The sequence below is a fragment of the Ceratotherium simum genome, chromosome 3, assembly GCF_057802395.1.
Source record: "Ceratotherium simum simum isolate JZ-2026a chromosome 3, ASM5780239v1, whole genome shotgun sequence".
Lineage (NCBI taxonomy): Eukaryota > Metazoa > Chordata > Mammalia > Perissodactyla > Rhinocerotidae > Ceratotherium > Ceratotherium simum.
Window position 1 is genome coordinate 86,119,052 of NC_141902.1, and position 22,733 is coordinate 86,141,784.

A 22,733-nucleotide genomic window follows, 5' to 3' on the forward strand; every position below is an offset into this window, starting at 1 on the left:
CACACCATGTAGAGGTCAGTCTGGGACTTGGGTGGAATTCTATTCATTAACTCCATTCCAGAGTTGCTGGTATGCTAACAAGGATCAGATCCACACATGTGCAGGTTGTGATGAGTTCAGGAATTCATGCCTTTATGTAATCATTTCCCAAGCCCCTCCTTCTCAGCTGTCTCCCCTGATACTTTCTTGTACCCTAGAACTCCCCTTTTCAATCCTCCAATCAGAAACAATCCACTGCTATGAGCATACCAGAGTAATGGGAGGATTGAGCCAGTTTTCAAAAAAAAGAAAGAAAGAAAGAAATGGTTTAACCCTGCCACTAAGAACTACAGCTTCACCAAATAGAAAAAAGGTTCCCCTAATTCACTGTTTTGGCTCCTGCTGTTTCTCGTTGCCAGCTGCGTTTGCTGCTACTGCCTTTGCCACCAGATTGCCAGGGAGCTGGGGGCATAACAAAACAGAGAAAAAGGAGCCAAAAAGATGGGGGATTTCTCCCTTCTCTGAGCTTTAGGGCTTCACATTTCCATTCCTTGAGCCAGAACAGGATGGTGTCTCTTGGATCTCTGTCTGTGTCCAATACTGACTTCTGGATTTTGGACTGTATCGAATTCAGGCTGGAGGATTAGCAGAGGGGAAAAAAGTGGTAAACTTGTCTCTGGTTTAGTGGTATTTCAATTCTGGTGTTCTTCTATAATCTATACACTGATATTGACTTTTCAGAGACCTCGATTAGCTTCACTAGGCATATTATCCAGGTTTCATATTGTGTTTAGTGAGAAAAAAAGGTTAGAGTGGTTTTATTCCATTTTACCTGGAACCAGAGCTCTTTTAACAAGCTTTGCAAAAGCATTCTGACCATAATTTCCCCAAATGTGCAAGTAGTACAGAACCAGGCATACAGAACTACAAACATCTAAACATAAAAATATGTGCTCATAAAAAAAAAAGATTGGGGAAAAGAAAGTCTCTTCAACAAATGGTGTTGGGAAAACTGGATAGCCATATGCAAAAAAATGAAAGTAGACCCTTACCTTACACCATACACAAAAATTAACTCCAAATGGATTAAAGACTTGAATGTAAGACCTGAAACTGTGAAAGTTCTAGAAGAAAACATAGGCAGTACGCTCTTCGACACCGGTCTTAGCAACATCTTTTCAAACACCACATCTGACCGGGCAAGAGAAACAACAGAAAAAATAAACAAATGGGACTACATCAAACTAAAAAGCTTCTGCACAGCAAAGGAAACCATCAACAAAACGAAAAGACAACTTAACAATTGGGAGACGATATTTGCAAACCATACATCTGATAAGGGCTTAATCTCCAAAATATATAAAGAACTCATGCATCTCAACAACAAAAAAACTACCAACCCAATTAAAAAATGGGCAAAAGACCTGAACAGACATTTCTCCAAAGAAGATATACAGATGGCCAACAGACACATGAAAAGATGTTCAAAATCACTAACTATCAGGGAAATGCAAATCAAAACTACAATGAGATATCACCTCACCTCACGCCTGTCAGAATGGCTATAATTAACAAGACAGGAAACAACATGTGTTGGAGAGGATGTGGAGAGAAGGGAACTCTCATACACTGCTGGTGGGAGTGCAAACTGGTGCAGCCACTATGGAAAACAGTATGGCGATTCCTCAAAAAATCAACGATAGAACAACCATATGATCCAGCTATTCCACTGTTGGGTATTTATCCAAAGAACTTGAAAACACCAATTTGCAAAGGTACATGCACCCCTGTGTTCATTGCAGCCTTATTCACGATAGCCAAGACTTGGAAGCAACCTAAGTGCCCATCAAGGGACGAATGGATAAAGAAGCTGTGGTATATATACACAATGGAATACTACTCAGCCATAAGAAACGACGAAATCCAGCCATTTGTGACAACATGGATGGACATTGAGGGCATAATGCAAAGTGAAATAAGTCAGAGGGAGAAGGTCAAATACCGTATGATTTCCTTCATTAAGTAGTAGATAATAACAACAATAAACAAACACATAGGGACAGAGATTGGATTGGTGGTTACCAGAGGGGAAGGGGGGAGGGAGGAGGGTGAAAGGGATAATTCGGTACATGTGTGTGGTGATGGGTTGTAATTAGTATTTTGGTGGTGAACATGATGTAGTCCATGCAGAAATAGAAGTACAATGATGTACACCTGAAATTTTTACAATGTTATAAACCAATGTTACTGCAATAAACAAAAAATTAAAAAAAAAAAAAAAGGAGTTCTTAAAGGTGTGTGTAAAGCTAATACACTGTTGGACTGTGGTCTCTTTGATGCTTGAAAATATCATCCTTCCAATCAACAATGCATTCTCCAGAATAAAGGAAACTTACAGAATAATTCCAAGGATCAGTTAGGTTTGAAGAAAAGGCTGGTGAGCTAAATCCAACTCTCTATTAAAATATATTCAGTTTTCCTTATCTCAAAGGATATTTAAAAACAAACAAACATATTTGTTCCATCTTCTACCATAAGTTCATAAGTCATTATCATAAACATCCAAAAGGCTATAAGTTAAAATGTAGCCCATGCTCTACACACCATCAGCACTAGAAGCAGAATCTCTTCACAAAACAAGATACCTATGCTACTCTACCTACTAAACTTGAGCTTTCATTTATTGAACAAAAATAAGCATTCTGCTTCTTCAAACCACCAATGGCAGGACAAGGTCTTTACAGGAAATGGCCCCAAGCCAAGGAGCTTAATGGAAGTTTCATTTATTATGGTTTTAACCCAGACATCCTCCCCAGATGGCTACTAGCAATTGGCCAAATGGAAAAAGAACAACAAACCTTTTAAATGCCAGCCCAAAAGTTTCTGATTGAAGCTGGACCACAAACTCTGAACAGGAAACACAAGGAAGGAAGGAGGTGAGAATGACAACAGCATAAGTTATTACTCTGCATATTAGAGTTCTCCAGTCACACTGACTCAAATTGTGCTTCTCAAAATTCTCCTTTAGCGTAAATGTGATGAAAAGTATTTGTTTTCACATTCTAAACAGAATTCAAATGATACAGCAGCAAGTAGTTAAAACTAGTCAGAATGTGTCATTACTGAGCTATCTTTTTAGTTAACCATTATTTCTCATCAGTAGAAAGAAAATTTCACATTCTGTTAAAATGGAGGGAAAAAAAGAAAAATCAAAACTAAATTCAATAAAAGTGAAAATCTCATGGTATATGCTCAGCTTATGGGAAAAGATGAAGGCAAATGAAATTCTACAGAAGGATTATTCAGCATTCTGATAGAACTGGGATAAGAATCTGTACACCTGAGTATATTTAATTGTGCTTGTAGCAGAAACAACCCTCCTTCCTATCGAAAGGAGACTATCCTTAGTGGAAAGGTCTCCCCATATCAGTTCCATGTAAGGCACAGACAATGTCTCCGCTTGTAAACTAAATTTGGCTTTTTTCTTCTAAAATACAGCTTCTCAATCTATCATTCAACTTGCTACTAAATTTACAATCCAATTGAGAGAGGAGAGATCATTCCATATGCTAGACTTACTATCAAAAAATATATCATGGGGACAGAAACCCCTCCAAAATTAAGATCAACCAAAAGGACTGAATACATTTTTCAATCCCACTACATATGTTCTTGGAAAGAAACAAGATGTATTAATAGAGAAGTGGTTCCTGTCTCTTCTGGCTAATACCATACTCTGCCCCACTACTAGTCTCTCAAGAATACCATCCACAGAAAGACGTCCAAGAATTGCTTACCTCTTTATCATCACTCCTAATTCATACTCTGTGCTTGGAGAGGATTGGAAGAATGGAGAGAGAGGGCTAGGGTTTCTAAAGCATTCAGATATTTGTACTTTCTCTTTAATTCCATCTCTGACAAGATATCCACAGTAACTATCTTGCCCCAAAATGACCAGAATCAGTTTTACAAAAGGTATACATAATTTTTAAATGAGCCCTGACTGAGTTAACATTGCATTCTACAAAAAAATAAAGAAATTGTGCAGAAAAGCATAATCTGTAGGTTTGACCTTGCTATCTTTTAAAAGGCCTGCTTGCAAGGTTATTCCTTGGCTCGTATCCGGGAACTTGAATTTTGGAAGGTTTCCCACCATCCTAACTGACAAGAGTAGCTTATTGGGCCTACACTGTATATTCAAACAATTTGGTTTATGCTCAATACTCACTTTCCTTCTAAGAGTCTGGAATTTTAATACACGCTAGGCAGAGGGTGCCTACGTGATCAGCTCACAATCAAAACCCAATACAAAAATCTCTCTAATGAGCTTCCCTGGTGGACATTTCCCAAGTGTTGTCACATCTGGTTTGCTGGAGGAATCAAGCATGTCCTGTGCGGCTCTACCAGGAGAGGACTCTGGAAGCTCACGCCTGGTTTCCTCCAGACTGCCCCATGCACTTTTCCCTTTGCTGATTTGTTTTGTATTCTTTCTTGTAGTAATCATAGCTGTGAATATGACACAGTACTGAGCCCTGTGATTCCTCCTAGAGAGTCACTGAACCTTGGGGTGGTCTTAGGGACCTCAACACGGAAATGTTAATTGGCATTTCAATGCTTTAGCCTAAGTTGTCAAAATGGACAGATGTGGAAAAAGTAATCTAAATTATTCTGATTCATTCCTTACCAAGAGTAACTGAAAGAAAACAAACCAGATTTTTTTTAAAAAAAGAAGAAAAGGAAAAGTGAAATCTCACTACAGCACTAAAATTTTAAACATACAAGCAAGAAAAGAAAGGCAGCTCAACTTAAAGAACGATTAATTGATGGGTCTGCAAGGCCAGTGGAAAGAAAACGAGATGAGAAACAGTTAATCAAAGAAAATGAGATGAGAAACAGTCAATCAAATCTTCTTTGGGCCATGCTTAACTGTGAGCAGCATCTGCCCATCCAGAAACATGTCAGAGGAACCAGAAACCCAACAGCTAAGAAGGAATAACCCAACTTTCTGGGGGAAGGTGGGGCTCTGGCAGCAAAAGCTGAGCCAGCCTGTCCCTGCAGGACATCTCAGTCTTACCAGGGAATACAAACCATGCAGGCCTCTATCCTTCCCAATGCTGCCTACCATTTCTCTTTAATTGAACTATCTCCGTCTAGAGGTCTGGCAGGGATGGATGGCCTAAATAACCATCCTATAATTTTGGAAGTTATCCCATGAAAACTGGGGGCGGGAAAGGGAGGTGGAAACAATGATTTCCAGGTACTCGTAATTACTGGCAGCTTTCTAATTCTCTATAGCCAGTACAAGAGTATGAACACTGACTCTCAGAGATCATAAATGCAAACTTCTTCAGCATCCCGCTTTTTACTTTAATTGTACCTAAAGAAATTAAGTCAATTTAAAAAGATAAGAAGTAGCTCACCACCATGTCATGTACCGTAGACTTCGCTTCTCATTTTATGTCTCTTGTTTTATTGCCATATTCTTTGTTAGGATCCATTGAGATCATATCCATCCATCAAAGGGCTTTGCAAATATTAAATAAATACTAAATAAGTAGGTTTAAATATTATTTCTCCTACCCCGAGGTCTTCTCTAATCTTTTCTGATTTTTCTTGATCTAAACTGTTTACTCTATTGATCTTTTTTTTTTACTGATTGATTTTTTTATTTCACTCCAACATTCTTCATATATGTCAGTTCATAATCATTTTCCAATCTCTGAACTTATTAGCTCCATTCAAACATTACCAGCCTTGGTTATGTATTCCTACACCTACTCTTGTTGCTGTTTCACACTTAATTTTCTTACTTAAAAAAATAATTTTTAGCCATACGAATATGTATAGAAAATTATGTAACAGAGATACTGGCGACATATCTTTTTTTTTTTTTTGGCATTCCTTCTACTTCAGCTGCTGATGTTTCCACTTGCTGCCTTTCTTCCTTTACATCTTTTTTTTTTTTTTAATAATTTTATTTATTTATTTTTTTTTCCCCCAAAGCCCCAGTAGATAGTTGTATGTCATAGAGGCACATCTTACCAGTTGCTGTATGTGGGACGCGGACTCAGCATGGCCAGAGAAGTGGTGCGTCGGTGCACGCCCGGGATCCGAACCTGGGCCGCCAGCAGCGGAGCGCGCACACTTAACCGCTAAGCCACGGGGCCGGCCTGTGACATATCTTATGAAATAAAAACTTAACTACAATTACACTTCCTGTGTGCGTCTTTCTGATGACTTCCCCATCATGCCCTGCCAGAAGTAACCAATATTCTAAAACTGTATTCAGGTATTTTATTAGATGTTATGCAGGGATATAAAAACATAGCACTATTTTTCATAATTACAAACTTTATTTACTATAAGTTTTATATAAGTGCTATATTACCCCATGCTTTTCAATCAACATTTCCTTCAAGAACTTTATCCACAAATTGATAAAAGTAGCTTTATTAAAGTCATTTGAACAGTTGTATAATATTCCACTGTCAGAAGATGCTATAATTTACTAATTTCCCTGCAGATAGATATTTAAGATGCTTACCTTATTTTACTAGTACAAACAGAGATAAACAGAGCTTTAAAGAAGATTCTTAGACTTGTCTTCTGATACATATGTTAGTTTCTCCCGGAGTCTTTCAATCAGCCATGGACTGGCCCCCTAGAAGTGATTCGAAATGTTTGAAGAAGGTGTGGTAATTTTAATGACATGTTAGGGGCCATAACTCACGTGTAGTGGGTGTGAATCAGGGATATGAAACCCCAGAAGAGAGACTTATCCTGCCCAAATTACAAGTGAGGTCCCATCGAGAAACACCATATCTCAGAGTTTTACGTATCCTAAACTTGACTAGCTAGGTATTTCCCAAATTGTTCTCCAAAGTAGGTATGTTAATTAATACACCCAACATCAGCCAATGAGTTCCTATTGTGCAACATGTATTGCAAGATTTTTTAATATTTGCAAATCTGAAATTGTGAAAGGAGACCCATTATTCTATTGGGATGATAGCTTTGGGTTTTTTTTCTTTTTTATTTGAAACAGCACTTTAAAAATTCTAGTAATAATGCTTTCTCACTAATTTCTGTTGCAAGTCTCTTCACCTAATATCTTTTTTTTTTTTTTACTTTATATGATGCCAAGATTCACATTTACAAAAAATTTCGGTGAGCTGAATTTATCAATATATGTTTTTTACATGCTGTAATTTTTGTGTGTGTCATATATGCAGTGGGTATGGTTTAAAAATCCTAGAGGTCACAAATATATTTTCATATGTTTTTCTTGGAAAAGCTCTCAAGTTTTGCGTTTCACAATCTTCATTCTATCCTGAATTGTTTGCTCATGGGTTGAGATGGAGGGGAAGTGTTATTTTTTATTCACATGGATAATCAAACGTCAAAACATCTATTATTGATAAGACCCACCCTACCCTCCCAATGACCTACAAGGCCATCTCTATCAGGTATATAATTTCCATATATAAGGTCTTTACCTGGTTATCTATACCTGTGCCAATACCACATAACTGTTAATTCCTACAGGTTTGTAGTAAGTCTTGATATCTAGTTGGGTAAGGCCCCCACCTTACTGTGGTCCTGCAGATTGGTTTCTTTTTTCCTTTGCCCTTCCATGTAAATTTTAGAATCCATTTATTTGTCTAATACTCTCACCCCCAAATAAAAGCATAGAGGGGCCAGCCCAGTGGTACAAGGGGTCAAGTGCGCGCGCTCCGCTGCCGTGGCCCGGGGTTCGCCGTATCGGATCCCAGGCGCACATCAACGCACTGCTTGTCGAGCCATGCTGTGGCGGCGTCCCATATAAAGTAGAGGAAGATAGGCATGGATGTCAGCCCAGGGCCAGTCTTCCTCAGGAAAAAAAAAAAAAGAGGAGGATTGGCATCAGATGTTAGCTCAGGGCTGATCTTCTTCACAAAAAAATAAATAAATAAAATAAAAGCATGGACATTTTGATTGGCAATTGCTTTCCAAATTAATCTGAGGACAGCTTCATGATACTGTTATCTTCCTAGCCACAAATATGGTTACTTTCTGTATACCTTTTTTTTGTAATAGGCTTTATTCTTAGAGCGGTTTTAGGTATACAGAGTAATTGTGCAAAAATACAAAAAGTTCCCATATATCCCACAATTTCCCCAATTATTAACATCTCGCATTAATGTGGTATATTTGTTATAACTGATGAACTGTTACTGATATATTATTATTAACTAAAGTCCATAATTTATCTTAGGGTTCACTCTTTGTGTTACATAATCCTCGAGTTTGGACAAAAGTAGATGTCATGCATCCACTATTACAGTAGCATACAGACTAGTTTCACTGTCCTAAAAATCCCCTGTGCTCCACCTATTCATTCCTCCCTCCCCTCCCCCTGAACTCCTACCAACTACTGACCCTTTAACTGTCTCTATAGTTTTGCCTTTTCCAGAATGTCATGTAGTTGGAAACCCATTACAGAGCTTTTTCAGACTGGCTTCTTTCACTTAGTAATATGCATTTAAGTTTCCTCCATGCCTTTTCGTGGCTTGATAGATAGCTCATTTATTTTTATCGCTGAATAATATTCTATTGTATGGATGTACCATGGTTTGTTTATCCATTCACCTGTTGAAGAACATCTTGGTTACTTCTGATTTTTGACAGTTATGAATAAAGCTTCTGTAAACATCCATGTGCAGGTTTTTTGTACAGACATTAGTTTTTAACTCATTTGGGTAAATATCAAGGAGCAAGATCACTGAATCATATGGTAACTTTAAAGAGTCTTTAATAATCATCAATTACATTTTTAAAATGTTCGTAACAGGCGTCTTCCCCCTATTTTGCTAAATTAATTCCTAGCTACCTCATAGCTTTGTAGTTATTGATATTTTTATTATATTTTCATTGCGAGTTGCTAGTATATATGACAACAATTGACTTTTATACATGATTCTAATTCCAACCACATTGTTGAGGTCATTTATTGACTCTAATAACTTATCTGTAAATTATAATTAATTCTGGCTTTCAATGTAGACCACTAAATTATTTCCAAATGATGACAATTTTGTTTCATCTTTTCTAAAATAACTATTTCTTTTTCCTTTCTGCACTGACCATGACTTCCCATTCAATATGTAACAGTATATTGACAATATACTTTATCTCTTGTTTTTTTGATAATAAATAAATATTTATTTCTTATTTGTATTTATATATTATATTTATAGTATATACAATCTATATTTACAGTAAATATAGATTATTTATTAATCTTTTCTAAAGCTGACTTTTCCTTTGTTGACTTTATTGATTTCTGTCCTTATTTTTACTCTTTCCTTCTTTCTATACCCTCTGTGATTTGTTATTCTTTTTGTAAATTCTTAACATGAAAAATTAGATATTGATTTTCAGACTATTCTTTTCTTATATATTCATTTAATCCTATAAATTTCCCTCTAAGCACTGAGTTAGTTGCATCCCACATGTTTTGATATGTCATATTTTAATTACCATTCAATTCAAAATACTTCCTAATTTCCACCCTAAGTTCTATGACACATAGGTTTTTTTAGCGGTATAGTGCTTAATTGCTAAAAAAAAAAAGGGATTGTCTAGTTATCTTTATGTTAAACTTCTAGCTTAATTCCTAAGGATTAAGTCAGAAAGAAAATCCATATGTTTTCTTTCCTCTGCAACTGGGGGCTTTCTTTATGGCCCAGCTTATGGTCAATTCTGCAGTTCTTGGGTTCTATACATGCCAATTAGTTGAAGCTGGCTGACTGTGTTGTTTAGATATAGGTTCTTCTGATTCTTTTGTCTTCTTGTTCTATCAATAAAGCAAAGAGCACAGGTATTGAGAAATAGTAATGATGTTGAGTTGACGGGACGCAGTAAAGGGGATGAGAGAGAGGGGATTGAGTCCAGCCCAATTAAAGAGTACCAGGGCCATTCACTCAGTAGTCCAGATTTTGAAGGAATATTCTGAACTCAATCATGGCTTCTTTGTGTTTAAGAAGTTCAGCTGGAGAAGCCAAGTTGGCATCTGAGCAAATGACTGTGGAGCCAAGAGAGAGGTCAGGTCTAGAGATAGACTTTGGAGAGACTGGCATTCAGATGATAACTGGAGGCATAGCAATGCATGAGAGTGCCAAGAAGAGTAGAAAATGGAAAGATGAGAGGAGCCTTAAGGAACTCCAGCACTTAACAGTCTGTTAGAGCAAGATAAACTTGCAAAGGAGACTAAAAAGATATAGCAAGAGAGGGGGAAAAAGTGTGTTGTCACCTTATGATAAACAGAAACCAAAACAGAGAAGACAAAGGAAGGGTGTTTTATAGAAGAAGTGGTCAAGGGCATCAAGTGCTGCATGCAGATTAGTTAACATCTGTCCTGAAAGCATCCATGTGGTCCAATAGAGATTACTGGTAATCTTGGCATGACTTGTTTTGGTGGTGTGAGGGGGAAGAAAATCCGACTAGAGTAGATGTAGAAGGGAGTGGGAAAGGAAGAAATGGAGGCAACAGATTAGATGACTTCCAAAAAATTAGGCTAAAGGAGAAGGGGGCTGTAGGTCAAGGTGAGAACACTTGATCATGGTTAGAGGTAAATAGATGTAATACTCATGCTAAAGGCACATGCTTCTCTGGCTACAGTGATCAATAATTACTTGTTGACTGAACTGCTCCCACCACTTGCCAACACACTCACTCACACACACACACACACACACACACACACACACACGTTCCTGATTCCCTTATCAGAATATTATTTGCCATGTGGCTACAGACCCAAGTTTTGAAAATCAAGCATTGTCCAATAAACAATTTCATATTCTTAACAGTATACACCCAATGTAAGAGAAGGTAATTCACTTCTTCTCATAATTGAGCTTAATGGTCCCATATTAAACCACACACAGTTCTCTTAACCAGTTCCTACATTAGAAAACAACTGATAAACCACAAATGTCCTGCCTAACATTTGATCACATTTAAAGGTTTCTTTTTCTAGGAATTATCTGCAGAAACAGAAGACCTGAAGTATCTTTAGGACTTTACTGGCAGAAGGATAGTATGAAGAGCAGATATTAATTTCTAGCTTAAAGACAAACATTAATTTAGAGCAAAGGAAACCTTATACATGGCTTCCTACTCTGGCATGAAACAGCATATTTAACAAATTGTGTATATCTGGAAGCCACCAAATCAATACAAATTTTCAGAATAGAAAGCAAAATCTTTCAGAGAAATGGTTGTACCTGTCAAAAGCAAGAAGGAAATTTTACATGCAAATACCCATCTTTTAAATAAGCATCTCACACAGTTTACCATTCCCCTACTTCCAAAACATCAAGCCAGTAGTTTCTCTTATAACATCATCTTTCAAAGCATTACCCCAGCCCATACCTATACCAACAGAAGCAGCAAATACCTATTGTCTAGCAATTATACCACCTCTGAGCAGACAAGAAAACTCAATAATTCTAACGTGCTATGGATAATTTTATTGATGACCTCTAGAGATTTGCAACCAATTTGAAAATATATACTCAAAGATAATCACACAATTATACCCTTAAGGCAGTCTCTAAGACAGATACTAAAAATAAAAGTATCACACTTTCCTCCATTAAAAGTGACGAAGAGAGCCAGCCCGGATGGCCTAGTGGTTAAAGTCTGGCGCGCTCTGCTTTGGCAGTCCCAGGTTTGGCTCCTGGGTGCAGAACCACACCACTGGTCTATCAGTAGCCATGCTGTGGCAGCAGCTCACATGGAAGAACTAGAAGGACTTACAACTAGAATATACAACTATGTACTGGGGCTTTGGTGAGGGAAAAAAAAAAGAGGAAGATTGGCAACAGATATTAGCTCAGGGCAAAACTTTCCCTGCAAAAAATATATATATATGCCTTGGAGGAAAAACTAACATGAAATACTATAAAACAGCCTATAGCAATGCATAATCATCTACATGTGAGCCTGATAAATTTCATCCTTATAAAAGCTGCTCTATCCACAGGGGAGTGCTTACATAGGAAACACTGAAAATTAATCCTGAGACATCAGATTTCAATAAGTCTTTATAAGGTAGTCACTGAGAAGATAGGACTCAAGAAACTCAAAGTTGGAGTGATAAATCTATATTATTATCTAAAGATATTAATTATGCTTACAATTGAATTTGATCACAGCTTGAAAATTAGCAGAATTTGAAACCAAGCCCAAATTTTTATAATGTAATCATTAAAAAGATATGACTCAAGATAACCAAAGTTGTAGGGATAAATCTATATTATTATCTGTCAAAATATTAATTATGCTTACAGTTGAATTTGAAGAAAGCTTGAAAATTGGCAGAAATTGAAACCAAGCCCAAGCAAGCCTAATTGCTTCAATAGGAAACATTTCAATGGGCACTTTAGAAACAGCATTTGATCCTAAGTGAAGAAGACACAGTAATGTAGTTGGAGTAATTAAAAAGTCCTTATACTAATATCTTAAGCAATAACATTAATAACAGTGTTCTGCCAATTGATCCCCGATTCAGAACTCGAAATCTGGCAAAAATGTTTCTCTTAAGTCCTAAAAAACTGCCAACAACATTTCATATACAAAACAATTAAAAATAAGTCTTTAAAAAAAAATAATTTTCTCAGGGCTGACTCTACTCTTTCTCATCCCCTAAAAATCAATCAATATAGAAGTATTACCTGAGTGCCTTCTGGTTCTTATCAGAATGGCACAAAACCTGCCCACCAGAAGTTTATAATCTAATGGTAAGAATTCAGTGGAGAACAAGGCAGTGTGTAACATATACTACAAATACACAGAAATAGAACTGTTGATGGTCTTTGATGAGGTGTTAATCCTATAGTATACACAAAAGGAGCCAGTGAAGTGGAAAATCAAGGTGGGGAGACTTCCTCAAGGAAAAGAGAAGTGATAACACCAAGTTAAAGAATTAAAAAGAGGAAAATAAGAGCCAGCCCTGATGGCCTAGCGGTTAAAGTTCGGCATGCTCCACTTTGGCAGCCCGGTTTGGTTCCTGGGCACCGAATCACGCTACTCGTCTATCAGTAGCAATGCTGTGGCCACAGCTCACATAGAAGAACTAGAAGGACTTACAACTAGAATCTACAACTATGTACTGGGGCTTTGGGGAGAAAAAGAAACAGAGAGGAAGATTGGCAACAGACGTTAGAGCGAATCTTTCCCAGCAAAAAAAAAAAGAGGAAAATGAAAGTAAGACTATATCCATACCATTTCACTCAAAACTAAACCAACTATCTTCTAGAATGGCTAAAAACAAATAAACAAGCAAAAACAAGAAACTGACAACACAAAGTGCAGACAAGGATGCAGAGCAAGTGGAACTCTCACATATTGCTGGTAAGAATGCAAACTGGTACAGACACTTAGGAAAACAGTTTGACAGTTTCTAACACAATTAAACATACACTTACCATATGACCCACTTACAGGTGTTTATTCAAGAGAAATTAAAACAGATGTCCACGCAAAAACCTGTAGATGAATGTTTATGGAAACTTTATTCAAATTGTCAAAAATTTAAAAACAACCCAACTTTCCACTAACTAATGATTGGACTTTAAAAATATGGTACATCTGTGCAATGGAATACTAGTTAGCAATAAAAGGAAATGAAGTTCTAATACATAAAACAACATGGATGAACATAAAGGCACTATGCTATGTGAAAGGAGCCAAACCAAAAAGGCAACATACTGTATAATACCATTTTTATGGCATTCTGGAAAAGTGAAAACTATGTGGACATAAACAAGATCAGTGGTTGCCAGGGGAAGGGGAGAGAATTAACTACAAAAGGGGACAAGGCAACTTCAGGAAGGGTGACAGAAACCTCCGATATCATGATTGTGGTGGTGGTTACATGAATGTCTATGTCTCACAACTCAGATAACTATACCTAAAAAGGGTATATTTTATTTTATGTAAATTATACCTCAATAAACCTGATCTTAAAAAAATAAAAGAAAAAGAAAACTGAACCGACTGGTTTCAGTCAAGTTACAAAGCAGTTCTTCAAAACAAATTGACATGATGCAATTCATCTGAGTACTTCCCGGTCGTTGCTAGTCCTGCCAATGTGGAGGAGTCCTATGTCGCAATGCGTCTCGTCACATCTTACAAATCCTTCAAACATCACCAGCAGCCCCTTTTACACAATATTTCAAAACTGCCTTACAGTGTTCTGAATAAGGTATTACATTTACCTATTTCAATTTCTGATTAAACTTTTTCATTCCTTCCCTTTATAAGGAGAGACTGGTAAGGTGGGTCTGACTCAAATGTCAGATGCCAGAAGGGGGAGTCTGGTCTCTCAATGAAGCACATTCTCTCCTGGCTCTGTGCCTTTGCTGCTCGCCTCCACACCTTTATGGCAGTAAAGTACCTCATTCTCTGCTTTTCATGACCCACCCATCTACAGGCAGTGGTCTCCAAAGTTGGGTGTGAGTCCCTCAGTGTGGGCAGGAATTAAATAAGAAAACTTCTACGTATATTTTTCTTTATTTTAAAATTGAGAAAAATTCATTGTCGCTAAAACTTAATACACAGATTGACTTGCTCATTTGACAATATTTATTAAGCCAAGAATTTGTGCCAAGAATTGGTCAAAGCGCCGGAAATGCCACAATGAACAAAACATAGTCCCTGGACTCAGGGAGCGTACTTCCTGGAGGAGGAGTCAGAGAAGAAATTATAACAATGAAAACACAAACAAACCAAAACATATACACACATAATGCCCATAGCTCAAGGTGCTGATAAAGCCAGGAAGGGGAAGAGCATGTGGTCCCCTCACCTAATCCACATATCAGCCAATCACAAGCTATTATGAGCTGCTTTGCGGGAAGAACGGAAGTTTCACAGTACAGACATCACAGGCCACATGCTCTCAGGAGCCTCCAGGCGCTGCATATTGAGAGAGTGTGGGTGTGTGGGTGTGCACGTGGGCATATGCCCCTGCATGCCTGGCTAAAGAGATTTAAAGAGGGTATCTAATTTACTGAAAAAGATTCTTGCAAAGAAACTATGGACTAAAGATAATACTAATAATGAAACACAGGCAAAACTATTAAAGAGTGGTAATTATACTCTTAGAATGAGCCTTTTTTTAATCAAACAATTAGGTAATAAAAAATGTTGATGACACGTTTAATCACATTGCTCTTAGTAAAAATGAGTATTTAATTATTAATAAATTGCATGAGAGTAAAGGGTTTTTTAAACTTAGGTTTTAAAATGTTTATATACTGCTAATTTCATCTCATCCTTTTTAAAATTTCTTTATTAAGGCATAATTTATATAACATAAAATTTACCCATTTTAAGTATGTAATTGAATAATATTTAGTAAATTTGGGGGGTTTTGCAACCATCACCACAATCTACTTTTAGAACAGTTATCCCTCCTTTTCAACATCTTTTTTAATGCAAATTATAATGTACATACTATATTAGTTTTGAACTATGTATCAGCAATCTACAGGTAAATAAATGCATACACAGGAGTGTGTATTTTAAAATATTTAATAATAGAAGGGCGTGAACCAAAAGCATGGAGACCATGTCTTTAGGGCCCAGCCACAATGTCTCCCAAGTCCATGTGGCCTCTTATACACGCCACACTGGACTCAGTTCCTTCATGTGCCTCTTACGCCTTCACCATATTTATGGAACACCCAATGCCTTTTTTCTGCACTAGAGTTGTGTGTATGATAAAACTGAAGGAAAAGCAAACACACGGCTTTTGTAGAGACAAGTGTTTTGGCAATCAATCATCAGAAGCAGGGGTTTCTCTGCAGAGTTAGTATCTGGAGGCTAGACCTGGAGATCAGAAGTTCAATGAGGTAACACCCAACCTCCAAGATTCCAAGGTCAATGAGAGGCACACGTGCACACAAACATACTACAAATCAGCGTAACAGGTATCTGAATATCAAGGTGCCTATGAAGAATCAAGAAAGAAATTATTCAATTCCAGAAATAGCTGTGCACTTTTGGAACAACTGTTTTTATCTAAAAGATAATGAGAATCAGGCCTTTCTTTTTTGGAACTGGTCAGAACTCAGGGCCAAACTGAGAGTTTCTCTCTCCCAAACCTCATAGTTTGTCCTCACATCACCTCAGCTTTACCTTTTTATACTTGAGTACCTTTCACCTTAATTCTTTTCCTTAACTTTTTTTGAAGGTTTTTTTGAAGGTGGTGTATAATGAAATCCTTAAGAAAAATAAGAAGGAAAGTTGGGTGTGGATAACTGAGTGGGTTAATAGCTTACATTTGAGGGCTAATGAGCCAACAGCTGTTTTAAATGCCTGACACATCTTAAATACATATGCTCTCATCAATTGCGAACAGGACAAGGTAGACAATGTTATTACATCCATTGTATAGATCAGAAAACAATGTGCAAAGAAGTTGAATAGCCTGCCCAAGGGCAGGCAGATAGTAAGTAGTAAAGCCAGGATTTGAACCGAGGCCACCTGAATCCACAACCTGCTTTCGTAATCACTACACTATAATATCTCCCAATATAGGAACTACGACAGGATGGGTAAGCTAACCGCAGGATGAGAGAGAGGAGGTAAAGGTGATTCACTTGTGCAAGTGGATACAAGGACTGTGACCCAGAAGAGGTGAGAAACATCTAGGAGGTCTCAAGCATTAGCACCAGGTAGAGATCCAGTCCTTCCAGGAGGAGAGCTTGGATCTACTCTCACTTCTACCAGATCCAGCTCTTGGGAAGGAATGGTTTAACTGCTCAACTAGCAACTCAAGGCGTACATGGCCTCAAAATTACTTGATTCTAACTATAGTCGATCCTCATTATTCACAAATCCTGTATTTATGAATTTGCCTGCTCACGAAAATTTATTTGCAACCCTGGCAGCATATTCGTGTACATTCACAGACAGTCACAGAATAGCAAAAAATTTGAGCGGCCCGATGTGCATAGTCCGAGCTGAGGTTGAACAAGTCGATGCTCTGCCTTCTTGGTTCAGCTCTTATGCTCTAAACAAGCATCATTTTTCAGGTCTATGTAGTGCCACTCTTTCACATTGTTTAGCTTCTTCTTGGTGATTTTACTGTTTAAATGGCCCCCGAGTGTAGTGCTGAAGTGCTGTCTAATGCTCCTAAGCACAAGAAGGCTGTGATGTGCCTTATGGAGAAAATACATGTGTTAGATAAGCTTCGTTGAGGCGTGAGTTATAGAGCTGCTGGTTGAGAGTTCAATGTTAATGAATCAATGATATATATAAGATAAGGTGTCTTTACACAGAAACACACATAAAAAAAAGTTATGAATTAATAGGTTGACAAAAAGTCGACCAGACGCTCACAGGAACCTAACTCTGTATTTCCCATAGACGCAATGGGGCAGTATTCGCTAATTCAGTGTTGTTGGTGACATTATAGAACATAACCACAGTGAATAAGGAAAATCAACTCTATATCTCTTTTGATAGGCATTTTGTCCAGTCAGTATTCAGCCAAAAATCCAGTGCATAACATGTCCCATCCTGCATAATAAACAGGTTTATGGTCACAAAGACATAAGTCTATTTCTCACTATAAAGAAGAAATAATAATCTAGATTTTTTTTCCATAGAGGAGTTATACGCCCAATTCATTCTGCAACTAAAGTAATATAGTACAAACCTTTTAAAATATGCTTTGAGAAGCAATATATATTTTAAATGCATACTAAATGGAACATATAAACACTGTAGCTACGACTTCTATAAATCTTGCAGTCATGGTTGAATTTTCTTTCACAATTAAAGTTAAAACAGCAAGTTTATAGACCATTGATATTGATAAATGATGCTAGGCCAATATGTTTCCAGCAATTTCTAGTCATCTCTCAAAAGAAACAGTCCATGTAATAACTTGCTAAAAGACAGCCTAGGAAAGACATATATATACACACGAGATGGACAAATGGCAAGTGCAAATTTCAAAAAATTCTTTTCAAATGAAGCTCAGTTAGCAAATATTACACATATTAAAGGACATCATGAAATAATGAATTTAATGATAATCACACAACAAGAAATTATAAAGTTTCATTTACTGGTACTTCATAACACTGTAATATTTTATGTGACTTCAACTAAAAACCCTTTAAGTATAATTTATTTTTTATCTTTTAAAATAAGCTAAATTATCCTGAATAAAAAAATACAGTAGATTATATTGCTGGAATAAAATGTATAATGACAATAGTTAGAGGGGAAGGAAATAAAATATTGACTTATTAGTTTCCCAAAAGTAATTAAATATTCGTCTAATTAGATTAATTGACATATATAAGAAATTATAATGTTTTTCAAAAGTCCTGAAATAAATATCATTTCCTAATCAACAAAGTAATGCAATCTCACAGAGACCACACTGGTTTAAAAGGGATGTTCCAAAGTTATGTATAATGGGAAACACTTAAGTTTATCATTAGTTTTAAACTGTGGCATGAATTCATTCCAAAAAGACATAAATACCAGTCAAGAAGGGATTTTATTTGATAGCCTGGTATATGGTTAAAAAACTATTTCTTTTATTAACATGATGAAACCACTATTATCTCTACCCATTAATAGAGACACTATTTGGAATATCAAAAGAATCAACTTCATATGTATGATTTCACAAAGTCAGACCTCACTGCAAATATCTCATTGTGGGCGTGGGGAGAATAAACAGCAACCTTTATGGAACACGTACTATGTTCCTGGTACTCAGTTACATGTTACAAATTTAATTTATATAATACAAAAATCCTGCAAGGATTATGAGTAATCATAAAAATTTCTACTTTACAGAAAAAAAATTAAGTAATTTGCCCCGGGTCACCAGCTTATTTTTGGCGGCACAGTTGTCATTAAAACCCGCAGCTGCCCAGCTCAGAGTCCATGTGCTTTCCACTCTGCCAGGCCGCTTCACTAATCAAGTGGTAAAGTAGTCAATTACATTAATATTTTGAAATGAGAATGAAGTGAGAATGAAATAAAGGGTATTAAGGGTAGCTGAGCGCTTACTCTAAGCCTCTGACTCTTTTCTCAACCCTCTCTCCTTTATAATCTCTCTTCCACACCGCCAGAGCAATGGTCTTGCCAAAGTAGAGATGGAATCCCCTCGAAGGACCCTGCACCACCTACAGGAAAAAATTCAAAATCCTTAACGTGGAATTTGAAACCCCATTTACTATCTGGCCACAACCTGTATGCCCAGCCATTTCACCTGTGGTGGGAGATGAGGGCAGATGAGAGGTCAGAAGCAAAAGAAGGCTTAAAACTGTCACTCTGGAAAGCATGGCAGCCTGTCAGTGAGGGATGCATCCTATGATCAAGAGAGGACGCCAACACCTGAACAGCAAGGACGCTGAGTGGGCCTGGTCCCAGGGGGTAGACAGCCTGGTGAAGAGATGACGAAGAGATGGTGGAGCATTCTGGAATTAAATACACCACACTAGAGGAAGTCCCATTGGATTCTGAGTTGCGAAGGAATCTTGCACAGACTTATTATCTCCACTGAGATGCCCAGTGACCAGAATCCGCAGGAAGAGGACGTCAAGGTTCTGTGAGTAAGAAAACAGAGATGATGAGGGCGGAAGCTGGACTCACAGAAGGAGAACAGTGTTAGAGGTGGGAGTAGAGTCTTTTCGTATATTCCTGAGATAAAGCAAATGACCTAGCTGGTGACTAGCGAAAGGGCAAGAGAGAGGTTAAGAAAGATAAACAGTAATTAGTATTCGGGTGGTGAACATGATGGAGTCTATGCAGAAATAGAAGTATAATGATGTACACCTGAAATTCATACAACATTATAAACCAATGCTACCGCAATAAAAAAAAAAAAGAAAGATAAACAACAGAGAGGTCAGAAGGCCTCTCACCAAATGTATGGAATCTGGAAAGGGCCATTATCTGGCAGTGAGGAGGGCATCAAAGCGCACAAGAGTTAGACTAGAGTCATCAGTTGTTCCATCCTATCATAGTCAAGGTATAAATGACAACAGTGGTACAAGTGACCAAATCAGGGCAGGAACACTCTTTTCTACAGCAGAGATTCAAGAAAGTCTTCACAAGTAATCATGACCCCCAAAAGGCAGTGTCCTTTACAAAATTAGTCTGACAGAAGAATTTAAACAACAGGGCAATTCAGGCTTCAGAGCAGAAGTAGTAACAGCAGAGCTCTACTTTTCCTTATATGAAAATCTTGGGCCAGGTTTGTTTTGGAATTCAGAATTTAAGATTTCAGAAAGGAAGTGTTATATATCACATAACAACCTAACTGGTGTTTGAGTCAGCACCCCATAATCAAACACATCAAGATTCACACTAGGGCCGGCCCCGTGGCTTAGCGGTAAAGTGCCCGCGCTCGGCTGTTGGCGGCCCGGGGTTCGGATCCCGGGCATGCACCCACGCACTGCTTCTCAGGCCATGCTGAGGCCGAGTCCCACATACAGCAACTAGAAGAATGTGCAACTATGACATACAACTATCTACTGGGGCTTTGAGGGGCAAAATAAATAAATAAAGTTAAAAAAATGTTAAAAAATTTAAAAAATAATAAATTCACACTACATAGGATAAATAGACCAAACAGCTTCATAAGAGTTCAGGTCAGGGCCGCCCGGTGGCTTAGCGGTTAAGTGTGCGCTCTGCTACTGGCGGCCCGGGTTCAGATCCCAGGCGCGCACTGACGCACTGCTTCTCCGGCCATGCTGAGGCCGTGTCCCACACACAGCAACTAGAAGGATGTGCAACTATGACATACAACTATCTACTGGGACTTTGGGGGGGATAAAAAAAAAAAGGAGGAGGATGGGCATGAATGTTAGCTCAGAGCCAGTCTTCCTCAGCAAAAAGAGAAGGATTAGCATGGATGTTAGCTCAGGGCTGATCTTCCTCACAAAAAAAAAAAAGAGTTCAGGTCAGAGTTTCCTACCAAAGAAGTTAAAAAAAAAAAAACTTTCCATTTTCAGAAGTTTTTGAAATTCGAAATTTCAGAGAAGAGATTTATGAAGCAGCGGTAACAGCTGCAGTAGAAGAACAGCCCCAGAAATAGACGTGGAGCATCAACTTCCGCTTCCTAACCAGCTGCCCACACCGGGCACCGGGCTATGCACCTTAACACGTTATCGCTGAAGATGAAGAATTAAGACTTCAGTGAGTTTCTTTCAGGACCTTTAGCAAATTATTCTCCTTCCAGCCTCCCTGTGCAGGGTTTGGGCACCTTTTCATGGTGCATTTTTATTGAGATCCTGCAAATCCATGACGTGCTCTAGGCTGCAGGAGGGAGTCCCCAGAGTGGACTGAGCACACCCTAGGGAGGCTCCAGGATAGCCATGGGGTGTGCAAAGAAAAGACTGGAGCTTCCATTCAGACTGATCTAATGTGTCCTTTTAATCTTTCTGTGTATGTTTAATAATATATGTAATATCAGTATCACAGTACATGTACATAATTTATAAGTAAATACATAAACTTACATTGGGTGTGCCCGCTCAAAAAGTACCTGCTGATAGGATGCATGATGAACGTTTCATGGGGAGAATGTTTCTAGAGCCAACTGAACAATTAAACCCTCTAATTTGCTGGGGAAAAAAAAAAAAACTGCAATACTATGAAAAGAATTTGTTCTTCCCCTTTAGGCAATGACTATTTTTAGAACTGTGTCTGTTCTTTCAGAAAGAAGTATCAAGTAATGAACATAATACAAACCAGACAAGATGCTTAAATAGGCAAGATGCTTGTTTTTAAAAATTGCAAGTGTGACTTAGTGTTTTTGGTAAATACTGCTGTCAGCTCTGCTAAAGCGGGTTTTGGGGAATTCATTAAGCATTAATTTCACAAATGATCTCATTTGTCTTAGGTTGACTCTAACATTTACAAACTACATTGTGCACTGCTTCCCTTTGCTTCCTCCGGCCCATTCATATAATTTGCATTTTCAAAAGTACACACAGATGCCTTTCTGTGGACCCATGTGATGAGCCACAGGTAGGAAAAAAAAGATTTGCATTTCCTTTGAGAGAGGAGTCACTCATAAGTAGTGGCGAAATTCAAACTCAAACATTAAAATAAATCTATTTACCATAAAGCAGGGTTAGAGAAATCTGGTTAAGTAAAGGCTTGATTTAGCTGGGATATCATTAATAACACACAGGGATTAGAAACCCTCATGAGACTGGAGCACAATGAAAGGTCAATATGCAGAAATGACTATAAATATTCTTTAAATGATGATGTTTCCAAAAACAAAATGACTTTTCTTTGTAATGCTCCCAGGTCATTGTAGTGAATATGTACCACTGTGACAGACGCAAAATGTATGGGAGATAAGGTTGAATTTGTCTGATCTATAATATATGGTGAAAGTTCCTCTTTTGAATGGACTCCCAGGATCAGCTTTACAAGTCTGCCTTGACCTCTTATACATTTATCAGTTCAGTGGCCAAATCAGACAAGGGACTTGTTCTCTCGAAGCTTGTGTTCCAGGGGGGATATATATGCATGGAGGGGGGAGATGGAGCCATTTCACAGAGGAGGAGGTAACGTATGAGCAGATACCTTTAAGTGCCCACTGGCTATTTGGGGAAGAGGATTCCAGACAGAGGGAAGAGTCCATGCAAAGCCTCAAAGCCAGAAGCATGCACCCTGTATCCTAGGAATAGCAAAGAGGTCAATATAGCCAGACC

General features: G+C 37.9%; 1 protein-coding gene across 3 annotated transcripts in view; it reads right to left on the reverse strand.

Annotated features, from left to right (window-relative positions):
* Positions 1-22,733, reverse strand: part of MCTP2 (multiple C2 and transmembrane domain containing 2) — a 232,977-nt gene that overhangs the window by 188,237 nt on the left and 22,007 nt on the right. The window contains exons 1-3 of one of the 3 annotated variants that reach the window (XM_087428887.1): positions 6,022-6,294; positions 5,400-5,503; positions 2,838-2,886 (exon numbers count right to left, since the gene is read on the reverse strand). The exons of the other annotated variants lie outside the window; for them this stretch is intronic. The gene's annotated coding sequence lies outside the window, so the exon portion shown is untranslated. Of the gene's footprint in view, positions 1-2,837; positions 2,887-5,399; positions 5,504-6,021; positions 6,295-22,733 lie in introns of those variants that run through there. 3 annotated transcript variants of the gene reach the window in all.